At 38.9% G+C, this 27,007-nt stretch overlaps 1 protein-coding gene across 3 annotated transcripts in view; it reads right to left on the reverse strand.

Annotated features, from left to right (window-relative positions):
- The window catches only part of LOC148901099 (glutamate receptor 3-like), a 205,863-nt gene that overhangs the window by 174,476 nt on the left and 4,380 nt on the right, over nt 1-27,007 (reverse strand). For 2 of the 3 annotated variants that reach the window (XR_016118217.1, XM_089019977.1), the window contains exon 2: nt 2,771-2,922. The gene's annotated coding sequence lies outside the window, so the exon portion shown is untranslated. Of the gene's footprint in view, nt 1-2,765; nt 2,923-27,007 lie in introns of all 3 variants that reach the window. The other variant, XM_089019967.1, reaches the window with a different exon arrangement.

The raw sequence follows: 27,007 nt of genomic DNA on the forward strand, positions 1-27,007 counted from the left end.
CCAATGTAGCGTCCCAGAAAATGCACGCAAGATGGCGCCCAACCTCCGTTGGAAATGGGCTGATTTGATTACTGGGAATATGCGTCAACTAGTATCAAATAGTAGTCTTGGTGGAACACGCAACGATTCACCATCGCGTTATTTATGTGTTTTCCTTCTAATTTCGCCATGAACACGAAGTTTTCAGACCAAACGAAGTACCGCAAACTGCATTGTGTGTCGCTTTCTCGGTCAGGGGCGTTCCTTCAGTGACGTAGGATTAGGACTCGTCACCAATTTGAAAACAAGACTTCCTGAATTTTCAGCGCGAGTCTTAAAACATAAAATATAGTTATATGCTGTGGAACCTTTCTGACATACGCTCAGTAGAAGCAATTTCAAGTGATTTTACAAATTATGGACACAACTTGTCCGTCCAGAAGTGTCGGTTGTCTTTGAAGACACAATTGCCTTGGCAAAGTTTTCATCCCAGCCCACTCCTGTTTGGACGTGGCCTTCTTAAATCCTGGAATCTTTTTGAAACAATATTCAAATGAGGAAAAGAAACAAGCTTTGTTCTCCCTTTTTGTTTCAAATACGTCGTATGAACAAGCACAATGTAAAAAGACAATATTGAGAAACTTTGTTCCTCTGAATTAAATGATTTTTGTACAATCAAAGCCGTCAGTACTCTATATACTGAATACTTCCGATAGAAGGCGTAGGATGTACCACCTTATCGCTCATTATGCTTTCTGCACATATACGGCAGACGTAATTTGCATTTTAATTTGGAGCTTGAACTTTCGCTTAATAGAATTAAACTGTGAGGGTTTTCTGACCCTTCAAAGTCCTTTGAGTACAAAGCAGCGGAAACATTCAAGTTGGTACCAGTCTTGTGTGTAAGAGCATCTGAGATAAGTGTCAAGGGGGGTTAAAAAGTGTGGTTATCTATCTATCTATCTATCTATCTAGTTACCTACCTACTTACCTACCTACCCTTACATCTCTGACAGATGAAAAGTAGTTGTGTCAAACTTCACAAATCTATCTATCTATCTATCTATCTATCTATCTATCTATCTATCTATCTATCTATCTATCTATCTATCTATCTATCTATCTATCTATCTATCTATCTATCTATCCAATTTGTTTTAGAAATACAGTGATACCTCAGCTCACGGACTTAATTGGTTCCCAGAAAGTGTGCGTAACGCGAAACGTTCATCTGCCAAACATGTATTTCCCATAGGAAACCATTAAAAATGACAATAATCCGTTCCCAGGTCGCAATTACAGTTTGAAGCTGTACCTTCTTAGCTCCTCTGCTACTTACTTACTTTACAAAAGTAAATCCATAAATGTATAATAAATAAATAAATTCAGATTTGGAGCTTTAAAGGACAACCGACACCTCCGGACAAGTTGTGTCCATAATTTGTAAAATCACTTCAAATGACTTCTACTTTACAAAGATTCCACCGCATATAGCTATATTTTACGTTTTAAAATTCGCGCTGACTATTCAGGAAGTCTTGTTTTCGAGTTGGTGACAAGTCCTAATCCTACGTCACTGAAGGAACGCCCCTGACCGAGAAAGCGACACACAATGCATTTTGCGGTACTTTGTTTAGTCTGAAAACTTTGTGTTGATCCGTGTAGATCACAGGTGTCAAAGTCAAGGCCCGCGGGCCAAATCCGGCCCGCCACATCATTTTTTTCGGCCCGCGAAAGCAAATCAAACTTGTTAAATTCCATGACGATTGCTAAAATCTGAGCCAAAATTTCATATTTTTGGATGTCAACCACAATAAAAGTCATTATTCTTGACTTCAGATTTGAAAACGAGTTATTCATTAATTTGCTGTGTGCTCTATAAGTAATATTTGAAGGGATTTAAACATTCTAATGGGTTCCCCAAATTCATAACGGCCCTCGAGAGGAAACCATAACTACAATGTGGCCCGCGGCAAAAAATGACTTTGACACCCCTGGTGTAGATGGTGAAATTAGAAGGAAACACATAAATAACGCGATGGTGAATCGTTGTGTGTTGCACCAAGACTACTATTTGATTCTAGTTGACACAAATTCCCAGCAGACAAATGAGCCCATTTCCAACGGAGCTTGGGCGCCATCTTCTGCATTTTCTGGTACGCTACATTTCAGTCCAGTTGCCTCAAAATGAAATGGAAGGACTTCTTTAATTGATTGCAAACATTTATGCTTTCCTCTTCAGAACTATTTGAATCATATTCATAACTGAATGTGTAACAAGAAAGCATATTCTCCGAATCTGAAGCCATTGTTTTGATTCTCGAGCAAGACAAGACATCTTGGCATGATGTCACAAACTGGGGGCGGGACTTTCAGAAAATCCTCAATTCGTAGCTCAATTTGTTGCAGTTTTAGCACACATGAAGTCATTTTTATTGGTGTTTTGCATTTGACTAAAAATATCAGCCTGCGTGTTTTGGGTATTTTAGATGCTATAAAACGTTTTTCTGATATCAGTTAGGAAACAAAAAAAATGGTGTCGGTTGTCCTTTAATTGAAGTTGAATGCAAGAGGTTGTGCTTGGATACACTTTGGTGAGTCTGTTGAATTTTCTTAGCAAACCGCTTGCAGTTTTGATGAATGTGATCCTATCGTTGACGAATGTTTCAGTAGCTGAGCAAGTTTGATGGAGGACCGTGCAATATATTTCACTGTCATATATATATATATATATATATATATATATATATTTTTTTTTATTTTTATTTTTTTTTTCAAGAACTGACCTCACCTTGGAGAAGCTGAAAAGTATGCGGTCTCTCCGAGGTCCTCTTGACTGTTTTCTGTTTGGACAGCTCGAATCACTAGTCTTTGACAGAATCCATTCAATATGCCCGCTGATGTGTGCAGGAGGAGGAAGAGGCAGCGGAGGGAGAAAGAAGACTGCGGAGAGAAGCAGAGATCGATGATATGCTGATGTTTGATCAGATGAATCACTATGACGAGTTTGGGCAGTGACAGTTCAAAAAGAAAGTCAAATGAAATATGGAATAATGAGACAGGACGTAGTATTGAATGACAAAGTGATATGCTATGAACTCATTCACTGCCAGATGTGCAAAAATGTGTCCACTCCAGTGGCAGGGTTTTTGTCATTGTCACTTGAATTCCAGGACAGAGAGTTTATTGAGTTTTAGGACTGCATAAACGTTCAATGCAGCATAAGAAACCATAGACTCTCTTGGTTCATCATAGAAAAAAAAAAAAAAAAGAGTTAATTCCTAAGTTATATGTGTCTGGAGTTATATGAGCTTGAAATGAGGGCGGCTGTCCAAAATACAATGCAATACATACATATTGGTTTATATAGCGCTTTACTTTAAACAGCTGAAACTGGAACAAAGCGCTAACATGGGAAAAAAGGCGGAATGCTGCCCGTTGATGGAAGGGAAAAGACATCGCCAGAGGTCAGGCCAGCGCTTTATAGGCACCCAAGCAAGAAAATATATTATTATTATTATTATTATTATTATTATTATTATTACAGTAAAGTCTCGTTATCGGATACCTCTATCGGATATATCGATAGTCCCGGTTATATCGATACTATTTCTATGCACGCACGGAGAAAATTACATGCAAACAGGGTCGGATATATCGATAGTCCCGGTTATATCGATATTTTTTCGGACTCCCTTGCATATCGATATAACGAGACTTTACTGTGTTATTATTATTATTATTATTATTATTATTATTATCATCATTATTATTATTATTATACAGCTAGCTATGTATTAGCTATATAGATATCCAGCTATTAGCTATTATATATCTATTAGCTAGCTAGCTTTCTATCTACTAATGTATCGGACTAATTCGGGAATGGCGCTCTGTCATATTTTCAATTCCCAAATAAATTCATGAATGGCAATGAATGAGTAATTTAGTTTGCCAAAAGCCTTCTATAGTTCAGTACAGTATTTTTGATCAGAAATAGAACTAAATCTGGGGAGTACATATGCACCTAAAAGCTAGCAACCACTCATTTCACGACAATGAGGTTCAAATCTTCTGAAAGAAAATAGATGGTTTGAAAAGGGGAGTTAAATAAGCTACAGTAAAGTCTCGTTATATCGATATCGGATATATCGATAGTCCCGGTTATATCGATACTATTTCTATGCACGCACGGAGAAAATTACATGCAAACAGGGTCGGATATATCGATAGTCCCGGTTATATCGATATTTTTTCGGACTCCCTTGAATATCGATATAACGAGACTTTACTGTATTTTCAGAAAACAGTAAAATCATTCACTAAACCGCCATGGTGGGGTAAGGTTCAATTTGGATCGTTCGTACAACAGACGTCTTAGTTATGCTGATGAGGTGTTACCAGAGCAAATGGGGCAATCAGTAAACCTCATTCAGGGTATAGCCTGCCCCATGCCCATAGAGAGACAGCTGGGATAAGATCAGGCATGCCCCACCACCTTGGTGAGGAAAACCGAATCAAAAAAATGGATGGACGGGGAGATGAATAATGTTTTGAGGGCAACTTTGATCAAAATTGTCTTTCTCAAAAGTGTTTTGCTTTGGTCCTCACAGACAGGAACACAATTTGTTGCAGTGCTGCTCTAAAATTCTGAAATCAATACAAAGTAGACAGTGGAAAATGGATAGGGCCACTTTGCCAGTCTAATTACCTTTATCATGATAAAGAGGCGCTGCTTGAGTTGAAAGAACAATGCCTTGAGATATTTGCGGAATTGGGAAAAGGTAAGCAGCGACATTATTACAAAATAGATGGCAATCTGATTAACGGAGTTTAGTAGTATAGTTTGAAAAAGGTGCTGTTCTTTAGATGCGGATGTAAAAATAAGTTAGCTTACGGGATTGCTAAAACTAAAAACAATAAGCACTCTAAATGTTAATCACAAATGCGCCATGAGACATTGGTTATGGTTACTTGGGTGTAAAAAAAAAATGAAAGAGTTTATCGTCGATGAAAAGGTTTCTTCAGCCATTATCTGTACTTTTTTGAAGGTGTCGGACGTTCTTATCCAAGATGCTTCGTCAGCGAACTAAAGTCTTACTGGTAGTTTCGGCCCTATATATTTATATCTCTACTGTCCAGATGTGGCGGTGCCAGACTCTGCAATGATTGGTCCTGCTCTCAGGTTGGGGGGAGCAGAGGACTACTCCATGCGGCTCCAATGATTACTTCTATTGTCCTGACTGAGTATGAGGTCTACAACTGGCCTGATTGGCCCATTTCAAAGTCAAAGTCAAAGTCAGCTTTATTGTCAAATATGCTAATATGCATGACATACAGCATAGATGAAATTACTGTCCTCTCGGACCCAGCATTTGCCCTGGTATCATCAGCATAACTAAGCCTATGTTGCCTAAGCAGTCTGTTGTACGAACAATCCAAATTGAACCTCACTCCCACCATGGCGGTTTAGTGAAGGATTTTGCTGTTTTATGAAAATAGCTTGTTTTACTCCCCTTTCAAACCATCTATTTTCTTTCGCTGAGATTTTAACCTCATTGTCGTCAAATGAGTCGTTGCTAGCTTTTAGGGGAAAGCTAAAGCTAGCAACCACTGGACCACTTCTGTACGACTGAGAGCTTACACAGACTTATGTTGATAGTCTATTTTTGAGCATTTACAATGTTCATTTTTTACAATGAATAGATTTTTTGTGTATTTTATTTTACTGGAAGTGTTTGAGCAGTTTGTCGTTAGTATAACGAATGGATTCCATGCCTATACGTTTATTAAAATGCCATGATTTGACAGGTTGCTATCACAAATGGTATATAATACCCAGCCTCGGTTGTCATATTTTGTCCTTTGATGTACTGCTAAATATATTATTGTGAAGCAAACGGAAGGAATATATGCAATGTCACATCAACCATACAAAAAACATCCAGGGTCTATTCATTGTGAGACTATGAAGAGATTATGCATGACTTGGTGAGGCCCCGGGACTTAATTCTGTGCCGTATTCTTAGCTTCTTATCATCTTTAAGATATTTTATGTCACAGCAGTGGAAAGCAATGCATTTATCCTGTGACAAGGAAACCCATTCTAACCAGTGATCACCTTGAAAAGCGATGGCTTGGTGTAACAGATAGACCCAAAATGGGCATATTTCCATTTACATATAATAATAATAATAATACATTTGATTTATAAGCGCCTTTCAAAACTCTCAAGGTCACTTTACAGTCACAGGATAAATTTTTCTATGGGTGAGCGGCGGCAGCCACACGCGCCAGCATTCACTCAACCCGGAATAACTCGAATAAATAGAGAGTTAGCTCGCTAGCTAATACATAACTAATAGCTAGCTAGCCTATAGATAGATTATAGATAGCAAATATATTGCTAGCTAGATAGCCAGCTAACTAGCTAATTGATAGCAAATACAGTAAAGTCTCGTTATATCGATATTCAAGGGAGTCCGAAAAAATATCGATATAACCGGGACTATCGATATATCCGACCCTGTTTGCATGTAATTTTCTCCGCGCGTGCATAGAAATAGTATCGATATAACCGGGACTATCGATATATCCGATATCGATATAACGAGACTTTACTGTAGATAGCCAGACAGATAGCTAGCCAATAGATAGCCAGCTAACTAGCTGTACATACATATTGGTTTATAAACACGCTCATTTACTTATGAAGATGAATGTAAATGTTTGCATTGGATCTTGTATCAATCTCTCAGGTGGGAGATTCAAACCCATATTTCATATATGGCGCCTTGTTATTTAGACATCGCACAGAAAATTTGCTACTATTTGATACTAGTTGACACAAATTCCCAGCAAACAAATCAGCCCATTTCCAACGGCGATTGGGCGCCATCTTGTGCATTTTGTGGGACGCTACATTGGAGTCCAGACGTCTCGAATTGATATGGTAGGACTCCTTTAATCGATTGCAAACATTTATGCTTTCCTCTTCAGAACTATTTGAATCATATTCATAACTGGATGAGTAACAAGAAAGCATCTTCTCCGAATCTGAAGCAATTGTTTCGATTCTAGAGCAAGGCAAGACGTCCTGCCGTGACGTCACGATCAAGGGGGCGGGACCTTCTGAAACTCGCCATTTCCGGGGTCATTTTGAAGTAGTTTTGGGACACTAACTCATTTTTATTGGTGTTTTGCATTTGACTAAAAATATCAGCCTGCGTGTTTTGGGTATTTTAGATGCTATAAAAAGTTTTTCTGATGTCAGTTAGGAAACAAAAAAAATGGTGTCGGTTTTCCTTTAAAAAGATGGAAAAACAGAAATGATGAGTGTTATTTTTTTCCAAAGAGAAACAAGTTATTCCTACACATTAAACACAACCCCAAAGTGCATTGTTAATGTTAGGTGTTCCCTCCGGTGCAGCAGCAGCAGCAGCAGCAGCGTCAGGAGCATCTGCTTCATTTGAGGCAAGCGGAGCAACGTTTTTCTTTTTACGCAGAGTGGCTCGGCAGTGCAAATTAAAGGTGCAGCAGCTGCATGTTATCTCCGGTGTAAGAGGGAATGCAAATACCATTAGTTCTTACCAGAATGCATTAAGGAGACTGAGTGAAATGTAGCTTAAAGGACAAACATCACTTTTTTGTTTCCTAACTGACATCAGAAAAACATTTTATAGCATCTAAAATACCCAAAACACGCAGGCTGATATTTTTAGTCAAATGAAAAACACCAATAAAAATGACAGTGTTCAAAAAGTACTTAAAATTGAACCCGGAAGTGGCCAGTTTCAGAAGGTCCCACCCCCTTGTTCTTGGTGTCACGCCAAGACGTCTTGCCTTGCTGGATAATCAAAACAATGGCTTCAGATTCGGCGAAGACGCTTTCTTGTTACTCATCCAGTTATGAATATGATTCAAATAGTTCTGAAGAGGAAAGCATACATGTTTGCAATCGATTAAAGAATTTATTCCTGTCATTTTGATGCATCTGGAGAGAAATGTACTGACAAACTCTTTAGTACTCACAGTACCCCAAAAAGGTAGAAGATGGCGACAAAGCTCCGTGGAAATTGTCTCCTGGGAAGTGTTGTTAGCGAATGTCAAATACACTGTAGAAGTCCTAATGCAAAACACAATTATTCACCATTGCGTTATTTATGTGTTTTCCTTCCAATTTCGCCATCAACACGGATCAACACGAAGTTTTCACACCAAACAAAGTCCCACAAAATGCATTGAGGTGATGCAAGGTATGTCCTTTCTCAGTCAGGGGCGTTCCTTCAGTGACGTAAGGTGAGGACTCGTCACCAACTCAAAAACAAGACTTCCGTCCTTTCCGACTTCTGTCCTTTAAAGGACAACCAACGTCACTTTTTTGTTTTTTAACTGACCTCAGGAAAACGTTTTATAGCATCTAAAATACCCAAATGCTAAACACCAATAAAAATGACTTAAAGTGTCCAAAATCTGCCAAAAATGTAGCTGCGAATTGGGCATTTTCAGAAAGTCCCGCCCCCAGTTCGTGACGTCACACCAAGACGTCTTGCATTGCTTGTGAATCAAAACAATGGTTTCAGATTTGGAGAATATGCTGTCTTGTTACACATCCAGTAATAAATATGATTCAAATAGTTCTGAAGAGGAAAGCATACATGTTTGCAATCAATTAAATAATTTATTTTGTGCCATTTTGAGGCAACATTGGGGGGAACTGTCTCACCAAAAAAAAGAGGCACAAAATGGCGACCTCCTGTGGCCACCTCAGTTTCCACAGGCTGATAAATTCCTTATATGGAGCTTGGACGCCCTCTTCTGGCCTTCTAGCGGCTTTTGGGTGCAACACGAGGTTGTGAGGCCAAACAAGTACAGTAAAATACATTGATGTGATGGAAGGACTGCTACGATGTGTCTTTTTTTCGCCAACTCAAAAACAAGACTTCCTGAATATTCAGCGCGAGTCTTAAAACGTAAAATATAGCTATATGCGGTGGAATCTTATTAAAATACGCTCAGTAGAAATCATTTGAAGCCATTTTACAAATTATGGACACAACTTGTCCGGAGACGTCGGTTGTCCTTTAAGAGAATGAGAATAAGAGATATTTTCCCATCAAGACTGCAAAATATTGTCCAATGATTAGGAAAGGAGTCAGGCGGTTACCAGGAAATCCGAAAGTTTTTTTTTTTTTAACATCTAAACATGTTTGGAAGACACACTTTTCGTCTTACACGCACTTTCCTGGAACCAATTCAGTTCATAAACTGAGGTATCACGACTCTCAATAAAAAGCTTGGCAGAAGGCTGCAGAGATTGGGCGGCGGTCATGAATGGCTGCGTCCCCTGCCAGCAGTAAAAGACAATCTTCCTGTTTTTGAGCCTTTGCTCACAGTGTCCCATACACACAAATCTCTCACCTATTTAAAGTCAAATGTGATCTGTGCTTGTGTTGTGATGACAAATACAAAGTGCAAATCACAGATCAAAATAAAAGCAGCTTCTTTTAATGGCGCTTCTAAATGTTCCATTGTCTCCTGCTCTAAAAAAAAATGTAGTCACACCATTATTGGCACAGCAAAATGGAGAATATAATAGGCCAGACATTTCCAAGAGATGTGAAACGATTTGAAGTGTTATAATGACTTCACTAAATCTATGCAAATCTAAATCTTTAGCCCTTTTTTCAGACTCCATTAAAAAGTTGTGGTGCAATAATGGCCTCAGTGTGAAAGATGAACACCGCATGAGTGGAAACCGACAATTCTTCAGTACCTAAAACGGTTTTGTTCAACTGACAATTCCTGTTGATTAACAATAATAACTACTTTACTTTTACTTTGCACTCTTACTTTACAGTCACAGGATATTTTTTCACACGCGCCAGCGTTCACTCAACCCCAAAGTAATTCAAATAGATAGCAAGCTAGCTAGTTAGAGAATAGATAGCTAATAGCTAGCAAATAGATAGCCAATAACTAGCGGATAGCCAATAGTGAATAGATAAGGTTCAAGCCAATCGCTAGCGAATAGATAGCTATTCACTAGCTATTTGCTAGTGAGTAGATAGCCAATAGCTAGCTAATAGATAGCTATTCGCTAGCTATTTGCTAGTGAATAGATAGCCAATAGCTAGCGAATAGATAGCTATTAGCTAGCAAGTACAAAGCTCATAGCTAGCGAATAGATAGCTAATCGCTATCCAATAAATAGCCAATAGCTAATGAATAGCTAGCCATTATCTAGCTATTTGCTAGCGAATGGATAGCTATTAGCTAGCGAATAGATAGCTATCAGCGAGCAAATAGATAGCTATCGGTGAGCGAATAGATAGCTCTCAGCTAGCGAATAGAAAGCTATCAGCTAGCGAATAGATAGCGATCAGCTAGCGAATAGATAGCAATTAGTACTTGAGACGTGAAACAAAATGGCAGACCAAACAATGAACACCCCTAAAGATCATGTAGACAAAACCAACACCATAATAATAATAATAATACATTTCATTTCTAATCAATTGATAAGAACAACTGATAACAGCACCAAATCCTTTATTAATTCTTTTTTTTTAAATCCCAATTACAACAACAGTCAGCAATCCCCTAACTTGGTGACAAAACGGCGCCATTCTTAATTTCCAACAGCTCGAACCCAAGGCGCATGGAGGAAGCAGATAAAGTTGTTATTGGCAAATGTCCTTGGTGCAAGCGTGTGAGCGCTTAGTAATCCTACTGTGTCATTAGTCTCCGAAGACCCCGCGACTCTGCGCGACTATCACAGGCTGCTCCCATGTAGATAAGTCCAGCGCCATTCACCCTCACATCTACTTATTGCTAAATGAACTGCTTATTATTGCCCTCTTTTATTTAGACACACTTCCACGAAATCTCCTAAAGTTTTTTTTTAATGCCTGACTTGATCCCAACATGTTTTAATTTCCCCGTTAAGTCTTCCGGAAGAACAACGGTGATGTCATCAACTCTGCGCTAAGCCTTAATTGACCGTGTGATAATCAGGTATTGTGCGGTTTGCAATTTGACTTCCTCGCCGGCTCACAAAAATGATTTGCTATTTTTTTCTGTATTGGATCTTTTAGGACATTTATACAGTGATACATGAACCTCGTTTTACGAAGCCCTTGGCTTACGAACTTTTCGCTTTACGAACGTTAAATTTATGAAAATTTTACCTTGGCATACAAACTATTTTTCGGGATACACACAGAGGTACCACGATGAGTGATGTGTCGTTCGCGAATGAACCCGAAAATGGCATCCGGCTTGTTTTGGTCCTCTATGCCCCACCCCCAGTCGTCGGTTAAAGCCACGTGATTGGTCAAGAACGCAGCAGTGAGGGAGAGGTTTACAGCCAGAGAGAGAGTGAAGCCATTCTTCCAAAAAGAAAATGGCTGCCGAGAGTTTTTCGGGAATAACTATAGAATAACTAATAGATCAAGTTAGCTAGCTAGCTAATAGAAAATTAATAGCTAGCCAGCTAGCTAGTTAGACTGGAGGTTGCTTTTCACTGACACAACCGATTGAAGGGGCCACTGAATCATTTCATTCTCAATTTTGTCGACTGTCTGAATGTTTTATTTAGATTCTGGTACATCAGCCATGTTTGTTAAGAGTGATGTATTTATATATTATTGCACATAAACAGTTTTGCCTCGGGCTGTTATTCAAGTTGACCTTTTGAAAAGGTAAAATGTCTACTTTCAATTGAACCGTATGGAAATCAGTGAAATGATATGTTTCGCATTTCCAAACACGGCTTTGAAAAGAAATGTGAGGAAGTAAACCTATTGTTTAACTGATGGATTTTCAACTGACCTTAGAGAATTTGTTCTCGTGGAATTTAACTCATTCACTGCCATCATGTCATGAATCTATCTGGGAATTGAAAATATGACGTAGAGCGCCATTCCCAAATTTGTTCGGGTTTAGTTTTTTTTTTCCTTATTTGGGTGCCGATTAAGTGCTGGCCATGGCCTCTGTTTTTGCCCTTCCGCTAGGTGGGCAGCATTTCCCTTGTTTCCATGTTAGCGCTTTGTTCCAACTTCAGCTGTTGTTAAAGTGCTATATAAACCAGTATGTATTGCAATGTATTTTGGACAGCTGCCCCCACTTCAAGCTCATATAACTTCAGACCCATAAAATTTAGGAATTAACTCTTTTTTTTCTGATGAAAGAAGAGAGTCATATGTTTCTTATGCTGCATTGAATGTTTATGTAGTCTTAAAACTCAATATTCTGTGGGTCCTGGAATTCAAGTGACAATGACAAAAACCCTGGCACTGGACACATTTTTCCACGTCTAGCAGTGGGTTAATTTGGTTTTCTGTTTTTGAAAAAAAAATACAAACCAATATGTATGTAATAATAATAACAATAATAATGATAATGTTTAAATAGTTATATATATATATATATATATATATATATATATATATATATATATATATATATATATATATATATATATATATATATATTTTGTGTTATTTTAAGGCTTAGAAAATTAGAAAGTAGAAAATTATGTTTTATGGGGATCTGGAAACGGATTATTCTCATTTTAATGGTTTCTTATGGGAAATTATTTTTTTGGGATACACACTTTTGGTCTTACACACTATCTGGGAACCAATTAAGTTTGTAAGCCAAGGTATCACTGTACTTGCTACAGTCTCATTGAGGACTGGGGTCATCAAACCCAATTGAGACCTGATCGTCAAACAACCAATCAATTAGGACATACACGAAGATACATGAAAGCCAAAGTAAATTATTTGTGGTAAACCTACCATTTCTCCACATTCCTGAGACAACAATGAAGGGTCAACGGGAGGAAGAGTTTCTACAATTGCTCTCAGTTCCGCCAAAGGCTAGCTTGATAGTGGGACAGATGAGTGTAATGGCTGTGTGGCCTCTTGCCGATTGGGTCCATGGGCATCAACAATGAGATCTCAATGACTCCGTTAAGCTGTGTCTGAGAATGTCACCTCACTGTTAGGTCATTGTCAGGGGGGCTTAATGTTGCTTCGTATGGCCACACAAATGCGAGATAAAGCTCGTGGCTGGAAGACCAGTGGTGTAGGAGGGGATTTTTTTAAGTGGGCGTTCACAATTCTGGGATGTTCTATATACAGTGATACCTCGGCTTACGAACGCTTTAGCTAACGAACTTTTCGCCTTACGAACATTAAATTCGCGAGAATAGAATCTTGGCATACAAACTAGTTTTCGGGACACACACAGAGCGCCACAATGGGTGGCGGACTAGTTTTCCGCGGAAGAACACAAACGGCCGAATAGCGTCACCGTCGCTGCCGGACTACTTTTCCACACCCCCTTTTTCTGTGTGCATACATTGTTTGGAATCAAGGATACATTTGTTATTATGGATCCGATAAAGACCCCACCACAGACTAGTGTTCAGCCAAAGAAGACACAAAACAAAATTACGGTCGAGCAGAAGAAGGAGATCATCGAGAAACACGAACAAGGTCCCAGTACTAGTATGCTAAGTCCATTGCTATCATCCTTCGGAACAAGGAAGCTATTAACGGTAAGTGTGTTCCTGAGGGTGTTTCCATGTTGTCTAAGCAACGGTCTCAGGCAATAGAAGGTTGAAAAACTTCTGTTAATTTGGATTAACAAAGAGTGAGGGTATTTTCACCAAGAAAACACAGCAATATCACTCAGATATCGTCAAGAGGCAACCTGGAAGTTCATCATCCATTGATGATTTCAAGGCTAGCCACGGATGGTTCGAGAACTTTAAGTGTCGTACAGGGATTCATAGTGTCATTCGTCATGGCGAGGCAGCCAGTTCTGTCGATAAAGCTGCCGAAGCTTACAAGGAATCATTCCTCAAGATGGTGGAAGAAGAAGGCTACGTTCCGCATCAAGTGTTTAATGCTGATGAAACCGGCCTTTTTTTGGAAAAACATGCCTCACCGGACTTTCATAACACAGGAAGAGAAGTCCGTCCCTGATAGGCTAACCCTAACCTAATATCTAGTTTGTGGAAAGAACAAGCCAGAAAACTGCAGAAACAAAGTAGCCCGATGGAGAAGTCCAGTTCTCTAATCTGAATGAGAATCATATTTAATGCCAAGTATGTAGAACATACAAGGAATTCTGAATCTGAATTTCTCTATGGTAGTTTACGCTACACTAGTATCACCATAAACAAATTGCAAAGAGGCACTATACAGTTATATTTGGATTACTGTTTAGAGAGTTAATGGCTTAGGGGAAAAAGCTGTTTAAATGTCTACGGGATTTAGTGCGCATGGATCGGTAGCGCCTGCCTTAGGGGTGTCGCTGGAAAAGGTGGTGGGCAGGATGCGGAGGCTCCAGTAGGATTTTCCGCGCCCTAACTGCAAAGAAAGCCGGAATGTGTAATTACGCGCCCCCCGATGGAATGATCGACTTTCGTAGTACCAGAATCTGCATTGAAGTCATTGTCTCGGTCATCAATAACCATAATTAAAACAAGCAATCATGATTTACAGGTGACCATCCTCAAAGCGCAGTCCTGTTTAATTGAGCAATATCATAGGCAGAGAAGCATTTAAAGTCATGGGGATTCATGGGGATTTTTAAGGATTATTCCCAAAAACACTGAAGCCAAAGGTTAGAATAATATGCAGTCATTTAATATGCAGGGTTACATTAGTCTTTGACAATCCCTTCTCGAAAAGAGAGGGAGGGTCTTTGCTCTAAGATAAAACAGGGAATTGTGAATCACCATTGTTTGAATTGAGCCTTCTGCGCTGCAGTGTACCCCCACCCTGGCTTGCCTGCAGTGTTTATGCTAGGAGCGGCTTTAAGGCTTTTCTGTCCTTTCTCTCTCTTTTTTGGGGAGATACGCAGCTGGGTTTAAGCATTCAACTGCAATCCCTTCTGTGTTACCCACTGGAATGACACTCTTAATAAGAAATCAATGAAATGAAACATTGGCAATGACATACGTATATTTATGGCATATTTACATAGACATCTGTGTATAGTATAGTATATCTATGATATCGGATATATCGATAGTCCCGGTTATATCGATACTATTTCTATGCACGCAAGAAAATTACATGCAAACATATCAGTCCCGGTTATATCGTAAGACTTTACTGTATTTTGAAAACAGCAAGACAACTTACATGACCTCAACTTATGAACTTAATTGGTTCCCAGACAGAGTGTGTAAGGCGAAAAGTGTGTATCTAAAACAAAACATTCCCATAGGAAACCATTAAAATGGGAATAATCCGTTCCCGGGTTTCCATCAAATATACATTTCAACTAAATAAGCCTTAAAACTACACACAACATACCTTATTCTATGTATAATGAATGTGCTATTGTATTGTAATGAAATAAATACACTGAATTGTATCATAAAGTCACTTTATTTACATTTGTGATGGTCATTTATGGCTTGATGGAATGGCATTGGAGGTCGAAGGTCAAAGGGAATTGCTGTTTGGAAATAGAGGCGCATTACATGAGGACTGTAATTAAAGAAATAAACTGTGCTGTAAAAGAAAGTTTTATTTACCTTTTTGATGGTCGTTGATGGCTTATGGAAGGAGAGTCACCTTCCATAAGGACTGTTGGTAACTTAACCTCTGGTGCTGTTCGGTCGTGTGCTTCCGCCGAAAATCACTCCGCCAGCCGTGGTGGGTGTGTATTATGAAAATAGTGCTTATTATAAGGTTTAATGTTCATAAATTTGACGTTTGTAAGACAAAAAGTTTGTAAGTTGAGGTGTTTGTAAGTTGAGGTCTCACTGTACTTGTAAATTTCTCCATTGCGAGACGAATAAACCATTCATAGCAGAGTCCGGCACCGCCACATCTGGACAATAGGGATATACATAGGGCCAAAACTACCAGCAAGACGTCCGACACCTTCAAAGAAGTACATATGAAAGCTGAAGAAACCTTTTCATCGACGATGTACAGCATTTTTTTTAAATAAGGGACGATGAATAGAATGAATGGATAAAACATTGCCGCCACCTTTAAAGGACAACCGACATCACTTTTTTGTTTCCTAACGGACATCAGAAAAACATTTTATAGAATCTAAAATACCCAAAACACGCAGTATGATATTTTTAGTCAAATGCAAAACACCAATAAAAATGACTTAAAGTGTCCAAAAACTACTTCAAATTGAACCCGGAAGTGGCCAGTTTCAGAAGATCCCGCCCCCTTGTTCGTGGTGTCACCCCAAGACGTCTTGCCTTGGTGGAGAATCAAAACAATGGCTTCAGATTCGGAGAAGATGCGTTCTTGTTACTCATCCAGTTATGAATATGATTCAAATAGTTCCGAAGAGGAAAGCATACATAATTGCAATCTTTTAAAGAATTTATTCCGGTCATTTTGATGCATCTGGAGAGAAATGTAGTGACACACTCTTTAGTACTCACATTAACCAAAAAAAGGCAGAAGATAAAGCTCTGTGGAAATCGTCTCCTGGGAGGTTTTGTCAAATACACTGCAGAAGTCTTGACGCAACACACAACGATTCACCATCGTGTTATTTATGTGTTTTCCTTCTAATTTCGCCATCAACACGGATCAACACAAAGTTTTCAGACCAAACGAAGTACCGCAAAATGCATTGAGGTGATGCAAGGTATGTCCTTTCTCGGTTAGGGGCGTTCCTTCAGTGACGTAGGGTGAGGACCCGTCACCAACTCAAAAACAAGACTTCCGGAATATTCAGCGTGAGTCTTAAAACGTAAAATATAGCTATATGCGGTGGAATCTTTGTAAAATACGCTCAGTAGAAGTCATTTGAAGCGATTTTACAAATTATGGACACAACTTGTCCGGAGATGTCGGTTGTCCTTTAAATATTAATGCGCAAGATGCAACTTTCCCTCAGATCTAAGCGTTGCACTGGTATATATTTTTCATGCGGTGCTATATTTTGTGGTTTGTGCACATGTGGCTTCTTTCGAATGAGTAGTCAATTTATGTGAAGCGAGATAAGCGTTGAAAGTCAAACGGCTCATATATACACAATATATCATCCATCGGTCAACCACTAGCTTTCACATCCACAAGGTGGTTTTGTTCGTGCAATCACTTACAACAGTAGCACGACCGCATTTGTGGCTTGCCATGATTCAGGACGCACATTGACTGCATTAGTAAATTTACCATGAACACAGAGGTGAAAATTGATTGTGTGTGGGAAGAGAAGGGCAAACAAAAGTGAAAGGCAATAATGGGGAGAAAACAAAGGTACTAGATTACAAACTTAACTGCAATTTGTTTGTTAAATTTGGTGTCTCATTTCGAGTAAGTACTACTTTAAACCTTAAACAACATTACTGTATTTTCTGGTGTATAAGCAGTGTCTGAAATTCATGACAAAACATTACTGGACACCAGGGCAGACAACTCTGAAAAGTTGCCTGCCCGCCCATAAAGTTGCCTGCCCAATTTTTCACAACTTGAAACACAATAAGACTACTAATCGCAAAAAAAATATTGTTGAAGTATAAAGGATTTTTTTAAATTAAGGAAGTACCTACCACAAATGCTCACAAATTGCTTAATTTATGGTAAATATCCCTTGTTGAAGATTTTGCTCCAGTTGCGTTTGTCGTCATGGTGCACAATGCATTGTTTGCGTCTGCTCAAAGCCACGTGAACTCCTCTTTCTAAGCACCTTTCAAAACTCTCAAGTATACTTTACAGTCACGGTATAATCCGAAGCACAAAACAGGCTTCTGATTGGCTGCCGTGCCGAGTATGCAAATTGCCAAACTAACCTTCGTTTGGCAGTGCGTACTTGAATGTTTTGAAAGCTTAGAAAGAGAAGTCCACGTGGTTTGTAGCGGTTTGCTTGTAGCTTTTGCTTTATTGAATAAAACAAACGTTTGATTAGAAAATAATCTTTTTTTTTTTTCTTGAAGAAGTTGTCGGCCACCCGGGCCGAGATGTTTTGAAAGTTGTACGCCCGACGTAAACGTTGTACACCCCGGGCCTCCGGGCAGACGTTATTTCAAATACTGTTTAGTTAAACGCTTGAGTTCTGCAATTTGTTTGTTGGATTTGGTTTTTCATTTCAAGTAAGTACTACCTTAAACTTAGACAACATTACCATATTTTCCGGTGTATAAGGTGTCTGAAACTCATGACAAAACGTTACCCGAGACCAGGGCAGACGACTCTGAAAAGTTGCCTGCCCCATTTTTCACAACTTGAAACACAATAAGACGAATAAGTACACGAAAGTCTCATTATATCGATATCGGTTATATCGATAATACTGCTTATTACATTTCCCGGCAAATTTCTAGTCTTTTATGTATAATTGGTTCTGGTTAGTACGATACCTGGTTATTACGATAATCCTGTTACTACGGTTCCCCTTCCATCTCCCGCCAGCCAATTTGCTCTGCCTGTATCGATAACAAGGCAGCTTAAGGTGAATCGATATTTGCTTAAAGGACAACCGACGTCACTTTTTTGGTTTTTAACTGACATCAGAAAAACGTTTTATAGCATTTAAAATACCCAAAACATGCAATATGATATTTTTATTCAAATGCAAAACACCAATAAAAATGACTTAAAGTGTCCAAAAATCAGCAAAAAATTGAGCTGCGAATTGGGTATTTTCAGAAGGTATGACTGTACCCTGGAAAAAATGTGGAGTGTGCATACTGCTTTTGAAATGAATAGTAGGGTTATTATAGCCATATAGACACACACTGCCAAATGCCTTGTTGGTATTTCTGTGGATATTTTACAAGCCAGACAAAAACGCCTTTAAAAAGTTTAGTCTTAAATAAAACACGGCTCCGTTTTTTGTGACCGAGGCATATACGCTGCAGCAGGTCACCTCAGCACAACGTCCCCCCTCATCTCAGTTAATGCTCTGTTTGAATTGAATGGCGGTTTGATTTCAAAATGAGCCATCTGTTCTATTAATACGTGATTGGCAATAAAATCATGTTTCTGAAGTTTTGAACTGCAGCCAAGACGACCATCTGACCCATTAAACTGTAATTGCTGGCAGCGAACAATCAGGTCTCTCAACTGAACTACGAAATGAAACGTTGAAAAGCCAAAAGGATCAGCGGAAGGTTTTTATTGGCTGTTTGGAGGTCAATCTGACATTGTACTCCATTCATGATGGGGTATTGTTGTATTTTGTGGGCGGGTTTATTTATTTTTTTCCCAGAAATAATGTGAATAATGAATTATAAGACTTTTCAATCCCCCCAAAGCAGCGGATCTCTTTACATGCAGTATATTGCAGTGATTATGACAGTGATTCCCAGAAAGTGTGTGTAAGGCGAAAAGTTTGTCTGCCAAACATGTATTTCCCCTAAGAAACCATTAAAATGAGAATAATCCGTTTCCAGGTCTCCATAAAACATAATTGTCTACTAAATAAGCCTTAAAACTACACAAAATATACCTTATTTTATGTATAATAAATGTGCTATTGTATTGTGATGAAAAATAAAATAAACTGTACAGTATAATAAAGTTGTTTTATTTACTTTCGTGATGGTTGTTGTCAATGGATGACAAACTTCCAGGTTGCCACTTGATGATATCCGAGTGAAATTGGCGTGCTTTCTCTGCGATAATACCCTCACTCACAATGTGCCCTGCTAGCTGCTTTTTGTAAATCCAAATCAACAGAGGTTTTTCAAACTCTTCTATTAATAACAATAACAATTATCAATAATAATAATAATAATAATAATAATAATACTATATTTCATTTATATGTGCCTTTCAAAACTCTCAAGGTCACTTTACAGTTACTGGATATTTTTTTCTGTGGGTGAGCAGCGGCAGCCACACGCGCCAGCGTTCACTCAACCCGAAAGTAACTCAAATAGAATAGGAAGACAAATAGATAGAAAGCTAGCTAGAAAGCCAATACCATGTATTATGACATGATTTCAGACACTGGTAATATCGTACAATACCATCTGGCTGGCTGGCAACCTATTAGCAATCTATTGGCTTGCTAGCTAGCTTTCTATCGCTTTACCTTACTATTCTATCTATTAGCTATCTGGCTGGCTAGCTAGCTAGCTATGTAGCTGGCTATCTATTACTTATATAGCTATCTATCTAGCTGCCTGCCGATCTATTAGCTATCTATTAGCTAGCTTTCTATCTATTTGAGTTACTTCCGGGTCGAGTGAACGCTGGCGCGTGTGGCTGCCGCTGCTCACCCACAAAAAAAAAATGTATCCTGTGACTGTAAAGTGACCTTGAGAGTTTTGAAAGGCGCTTAGAAGTCAAATGTATTATTATTATTATTATTATTATTATTATTATTATTATTATTATTATTATTATTATTATTATTATTATTAATATACTCAATTTTCTGTGGGTCCTGGAATTTGAAAAACAGTTTATACATGTCTGGCAATGAATGAGATAAAATATTTGGACTCAGTCAAATTTAGCTTGATAATAATATTTAGTTGTGTATGATCATATTGCGTCATTGCTATTCAAAGCGAGTACAGGTAACATCCAACTTACGACCTGCTGAACTTACGACCACCCATACTTACGACCATGACCTCCAGACTCTATTTTTAATATTTTAAGAGGGGGAGTTTGTGAGTCATTTAGCCTCCAAGTCTCTATTCAACATTTTGAACGGATTTCGACTTACGACCATTTTGACTTACGACCGTTTGGTCGGAACGGAACTCGGTCATAAATCGGATGTTACCTATACTTATTTGCGCATCAATAGTGAGTAAAGAAATTGAATTGGACGTCAGCATGTAAGCCTAAAGCTGGAAGCCAATTTTAAAACATAATTCACCAATTGTGGCTATTATTGAGAAAAGTGCATCTATTTCCAAAATACAGTAAAGTCTCGTTATATCGATATCGGATATATCGATAGTCCCGGTTATATCGATACTATTTCTATGCACGCACGGAGAAAATTACATGCAAACAGGGTGGGATATATCGATAGTCCCGGTTATATCGATATTTTTTCGGACTCCCTTGAATATCGATATAACGAGACTTTACTGTATATGGCAACATATGTATTTGTTGCTGTTGTCATAACAGATTGTGTTAATGCATTTAATTTAGTGTGTACAGCCAATGAAAGGAGAGCTTAATGATTTGTGACAGCTCAAACAAACATCGGCAAGTGTTTTTGATGACGTTCAAAAATGATGTCAAGCACTTTCTTGTCATCTTGGATGAAATATAATTTCATGCTAAATTAAGTAGATATTGACCAGGAGTAAAAGGGAGCATTATCTGTGTGCAAAACCGAAACCCTTCTGGCATGGAGATAGTGATCCATTTTTAGTGTTTCAGCATAGTTGAAGAAAATTGAGAGTGGATAAGAAAAGAGAGAGAATGAGATAGAGGTCTGACTCAATGTGATTTTGGACTTGTGACCTAAGGGCTGTCGCTATACTTTATCTGGCTATCATATTCCTGACACTTCTGCGACATTGCCTAACACATCCTTGATTGGATTTTCACAATTTCTGCATTTTAATCACTTTATTAGCATGATAATTCGGAACGTTGCTCACAATTGGAGTAAGTTAAGACATTTTGTTATTCGGTGGAGTAAAGTTTAAAAAGTAACTTGAGAGTGATAGTAACACGATAATACGACTCGGTGTGACTTTTAATTTGAAGGCAGGAAGTTGGTCACTTTTTTTTGTTTTGGTTAAAAAAACCTGTTGCACCAGGTGCAATCTTTTGAAGGGCAAAGTAAAAATTAATGACGGGTTGCGCACCACTAAAAAATAAATAGAATTAGCATGTATTTTGAACTCATTATACTGCCAGACGTGGAAAAATGTGTCCACTCCAGTGCCAGGGTTTTTGTCATTGTCACTTGAATTCCAGGACCCACAGAATACAGTGATACCTTGGCTTATGAACTTAATTGGTTCCCAGGAAGTGTGTGTAAGGTGAAAAGTGTGTATTCCAAACATTAATTTCCCATAGGAAACCATTAAAATGAGAATAATCCGTTCCCAGTTCAACATAAAACATAATTTTCCACTAAATAAGCATTAAAACTACATAAAGTATAAGTTATTTTATGTATAATAAATGTGATATTGTCTTGTAATTAAAGAAATAAATAGTACTGTATAATAAAGTTGTTTTATTTACCTTATTCCATTATGGTACGCATACATGGCCATTATGATACGCATACATGTACTCTACTGCCCCCTGGTGGAAAATGGCTGAATTTCACACAATGACCAAGTCAATTATTTTGCTTGAAATGAGGGCGGCTGACCAAAATACAATTCAATGCACACATATTGTTTAATATAGTGCTTTAACAACAGCTGAAGCTGGAACAAAGTGCTAACATGGAAAAGGGGAAATACTGCCCCCTTGTGGAAAATTGCCGTTTTCATGTTTATTATGTTTGTTAAAGTCATTATAAGTGCCTTACATGCTGGGTCCGAGAGGACAGTAATTTCATCTGTGCTGTATGTCATGCATATTAGCAGATTTGACAATAAAGCTGACTTTGACTTTGAAAATAAAAACATTGCCAGAGGCCACGGCCAGCGCTTTATTGGCACACAAGCATGAAAAAAACAATACCCGAACAAATTCGGGAATGCCGCTCAATGTCATATTTTCAATTCTTGAATAAATTCTGGAATGGCAGTGAATGAGTTCAATGGAAAATAAAAGTAACGTACTAGTACTTATTCAATTTCATGCACACTGTAACAGAGGTAAAAATCATTCTTATTGCGCAGAATACCATATTTCATCTTTCTCCACCCAGATGCCACACGAAAATTGATATGAAGAAATAGACAAGAAAAAACGGCTAACAGTGGTGGCCTGCTATTAGCTCACTATACTAGCAGCTGGTCTCGACAGACATACAGAGACAGAGACTGAGAGAGAGAATGACAGAGAGAGAGAGAGAGAGAGAGAGAGAGAGAGAGAGAGAGAGAGAGAGAGAGAGAGAGAGAGAGAGAGAGAGAGATAGATAGAAATATACATATGTATAGACAGAGATATATAGAGAGAGAGACAGAGAAAAATAGAGAGAAAGAGAGAGAAAGAGAGAGAGAAAAGATATAGATAGATAGAGATATAGAGAGACAGCGAGAGAGAGAGATAAAGAGAGATAGAGACAGATAGATAGAAATATACATATGTATAGACAGAGATATATAGAGAAAGAGAGAGATAGAGAAAAATAGAGAGAAAGAGAGAGAGTTAGAGAGACAGAGAGAAAGAGAGACAGAGAGAGAGATAGATAGATAGAGAGAGATAGAGATTGAGAGCGAGAGATAGAGCGTGAGAGCAAGAGATAACGAGAGATAGAGAGTGAGGGCGAGAGAGAGATAGAGAGAGAGAGAGAGAGAGAGAGAGAGAGAGAGAGAGACAGAGAGATTAAGAGAGATAGAGAGATAGATAGAGATATACATATGTATAGACAGATATATATATATATAGAGAGAGAGAAAGAGAGAGAGAAAAATAGAGAGAAAGAGCGAGACAGAGAGAGATAGAGAGAGAGTTAGAGAGAGAGAGAGAGAGAGAGAGAGAAATAGAGAGAGAGAGAGCGAGAGAGAGAGAGAGAGAGAGAGAGAGAGAGAGAGAGAGAGAGAGAGAGAGAGAGAGAGAAAGATAACGAGAGATAGAGAGTGAGGGCGAGAGAGAGACAGAGAGAGAGAGTGAGAGTGAGTGAGTGAGAGAGAGAGAGAGAGAGAGAGAGAGAGAGAGAGAGAGAGAGAGAGAGAGAGAGAGAGAGAGAGAGAGAGAGAGAGAGAGAGAGAGAGAGAGAGAGAGACAGATAGAGAGTGAGGGAGAGAGAGAGAGAGAGAGAGAGAGAGAGAGAGAGAGAGAGAGAGAGAGAGAGAGAGAAAGAGAGAGAGAGAGAGAGAGACCTTCCATTATTGCGAGAATTCCAAAATCAGATATGGCCGATTATGTCAGACTTCATAATTCATTTTAATATGTGCCAATCAAAATTGCTATGTCATTGACTGAAACGAATGACTTAGTCAGTCAACAAAACCCAAGGTCAGGATATTGAGGGCCATAACTTATTCATTAAACTTCAAGCGGGTATAACTTTACCCGTCCCTATACAATCCTGAAAACAGAGTTTTCCTCTTTAGATGGATTAATAATAAAAGAACCATCCAGTAAACAGTCCTCTGTTTGGACTCCTGAGAGGTGGACGCAGTACCTTTCCTTGAGAAAAGAAGGAAATCATTGGCAAATACCAGCTCTAGGTCAAACTCACCAACATGTTTTCTAATGATAAAGAGAGATCTGACTACTAATGAAGGTGTCCTTGACTTGCAAACACCCAGTTAGGTTATCTGTCCGGAGGATCATTTGAAAGCAGCTTGTCAATTCGATACAGATTTGCATGCAAAGCATTGCTTATGTCCTGTTGTTTTTCTTTCTTTTTGGCTTTGTGCTGAATCTTCGCCAATGTGTCCTTTCAGTTTGTCGATGAAAATGTTTCTTCATTCAGCAGTCATCTGTACTTCTTTGAAGGTGTCGGACGGTTCGCTCCTCATCCGAAAAGCTTTGTCAGCTAACAACAAATGTGCTGGTAGCCGTGGCCCTATATGACCCCTAATAGGCCAAGTAGGCTTAGTCGTGCTCATGAGGTGATACCAAGGTGAATGGGGCAGTCATAGAACATAATCAGTCAGGACAAAAGAAGTAATCAGATTAGCTTCAGGGAATAGTCCTCTGCTCCACCAACCTGAGAGCAAGGACCTATCAAAGCAGAGGTCTGTAGACTGCAAGGTTAAAGTATCCCCTTAACCAGGCTTCACAAATAACCAGCACAAGCCATCTGTACACTTGATACAAAAAGATATCAACACAGTTAAACAGAACACAATTGATGAGGAACTAGGTAAAATTATCGCAGAGAAAGCACCTACAAGGCATCATTCCTCAAGATGGTGAAAGAAGAAGGCTACGTTCCACATCAAGTGTATAATGCTGACAAAACTGGCCACTCCCTTCCATCAAGCCATCAACGACCATCACAAAGGTAAATAAAATGACTTTATTATACAGTACAATTTATTTCTTTAATTACAATACCATTGCACATTTATTGTACATAAAATAAGGTATATTGTGGATAGTTTTAAGGCTTATTTAGTTGTAAATTATGTTTTATGGGGACCTGGGAACAGATTATTCTAATTTTAATGGTTTCCTATGGGAAATTAATGTTTGGAATACACACTTTTCACCTCACACACACATTCTGGGAACGGATTAAGTTCGTAAACCAAGGTATCACTGTATATGTGTTTTGTGTGGGTGGTGCTTCGTATACAAAAATCCTGGGAACCCTCGAGATACACGGTCAGCAGTGGAAGACATGATCGCAAACGCTTGCGATAGAATACGAACACAAAGGGGATAACTGCAAACACGGAGCGACAGAACGGAAGAAAGGATTAATCACTCCTCCCCTGCAGCCTTTTTTTTCCCCCCTTTCACAGACTAACTCAGCAACCTCTGTCCTCTTGGAATCAAGCCAAGATCACTGCACTTTTTTTTTTGCATTTCACCTTCCGTCGCCCACGCATGGACTGATCAACTTGACCCTTAAGTACTTTGAGATCACTTTATAAAAAGGCCGCAGCTTCTTTTATGCGTTTGAAAAATGACCTCCAGTTGAAACGACATCACGTGTCAGTCAATAGCAGGAAATCTGCCATTATAATTGCCCCGACTAGCCGCTCCTTCCATAATTACTAATGTCACACTGTCGACTGCTCACATGTCTCCTCTATAAATATATGCTGTGCTTTGTGAGAAAATTCCTTCTTTATACAACAATTGATTAGACCTCACCTCTATTACAACATGGCCTTTCACTCGCAGGTTGCTAATGCATTGGATTGCATTCATATGCTCACTGATTGATAGAGATTAGACAGAATAGGAAGTTATCATATTTAAAAGTTGCATGCTGTTATATGCTTAGTCAACATGTGTGACTCGAATACACAATTGAAGCACAGACAACCTGAGGTCAATCAGGTCAACGGACACAGCAAGTTAAACTGGCATCTTCATCTAGGACAGGGGTGTCAAAGTCATTTTTTGGCCGCGGGCCACATTGGAGTTATGGTTTCCTCTCGAGGGCCGTTATGAATTTGGGGAACCCATTAGAATGTTTAAATCCCTTCAAATATTACATATAGAGCACACAGCAAATTAATGAATAACTCGTTTTCAAGAATAATGACTTTTATTGTGGTTGACATCCAAAAATATGACATTTTGGCTCAGATTTGAGCAATCGTCATGGAATTTAACAAGTTTGATTTGCTTTCGCGGGCCGAAAAAAATGATGTGGCGGGCCGGATTTGGCCCGGGGGCCTTGACTTTGACACCTGTGATCTAGGAGATCTGGCCTTGGACAGAATTTAGGACTTGGGAAACTCCTTTATCACCGAAGCAATTTACGACTCTAAACTCCTTCACGGGAAGAGCCAAAGTCATTATAAATGCCCTGCACGCTGGGTCCGAGAGGACAGTAATTTCATCTGTGCTGTATGTCAAGCATATTAGCATATTTGACAATAAAGCTGACTTTGACTCATTAGTCGAGTGGCCGGTTTCCTCAGCATAAAACACTTGATGAGTAATGTAGCCTTCTTCTTTCACCATCTTGAGGAATGATCGCTTGTAGGTGCTTTCTCTGTGATAATTTTATCTAGTTCATCATCACTTGTGTTCCGTGTAGCTGGGTTGATTTTTGCATCAAGTGTACAGATGCCTTCTGCGGGTTGTTTGTGGTGGCTGATTGATGGGATATTTTAACCTTCCAGTCTACACTCTGACTTTGAACTATCAAAGTTGAAACAAGTCCAAATTTCACTGTTTTCTATCCATTTCCTCATTCCCTCTCTATCATCTGCCTGTCTTTAAGATTTAACCCCCCGTTCTTAACCAATCACGTGGCTTTAACCGAAGATTGGGGGCGGGGA

This window comes from Hippocampus bargibanti, linkage group LG02 (assembly GCF_051943395.1).
Source record: "Hippocampus bargibanti isolate YZ-2025 linkage group LG02, ASM5194339v1, whole genome shotgun sequence".
In the NCBI taxonomy this organism is placed as follows: Eukaryota; Metazoa; Chordata; class Actinopteri; order Syngnathiformes; family Syngnathidae; genus Hippocampus; species Hippocampus bargibanti.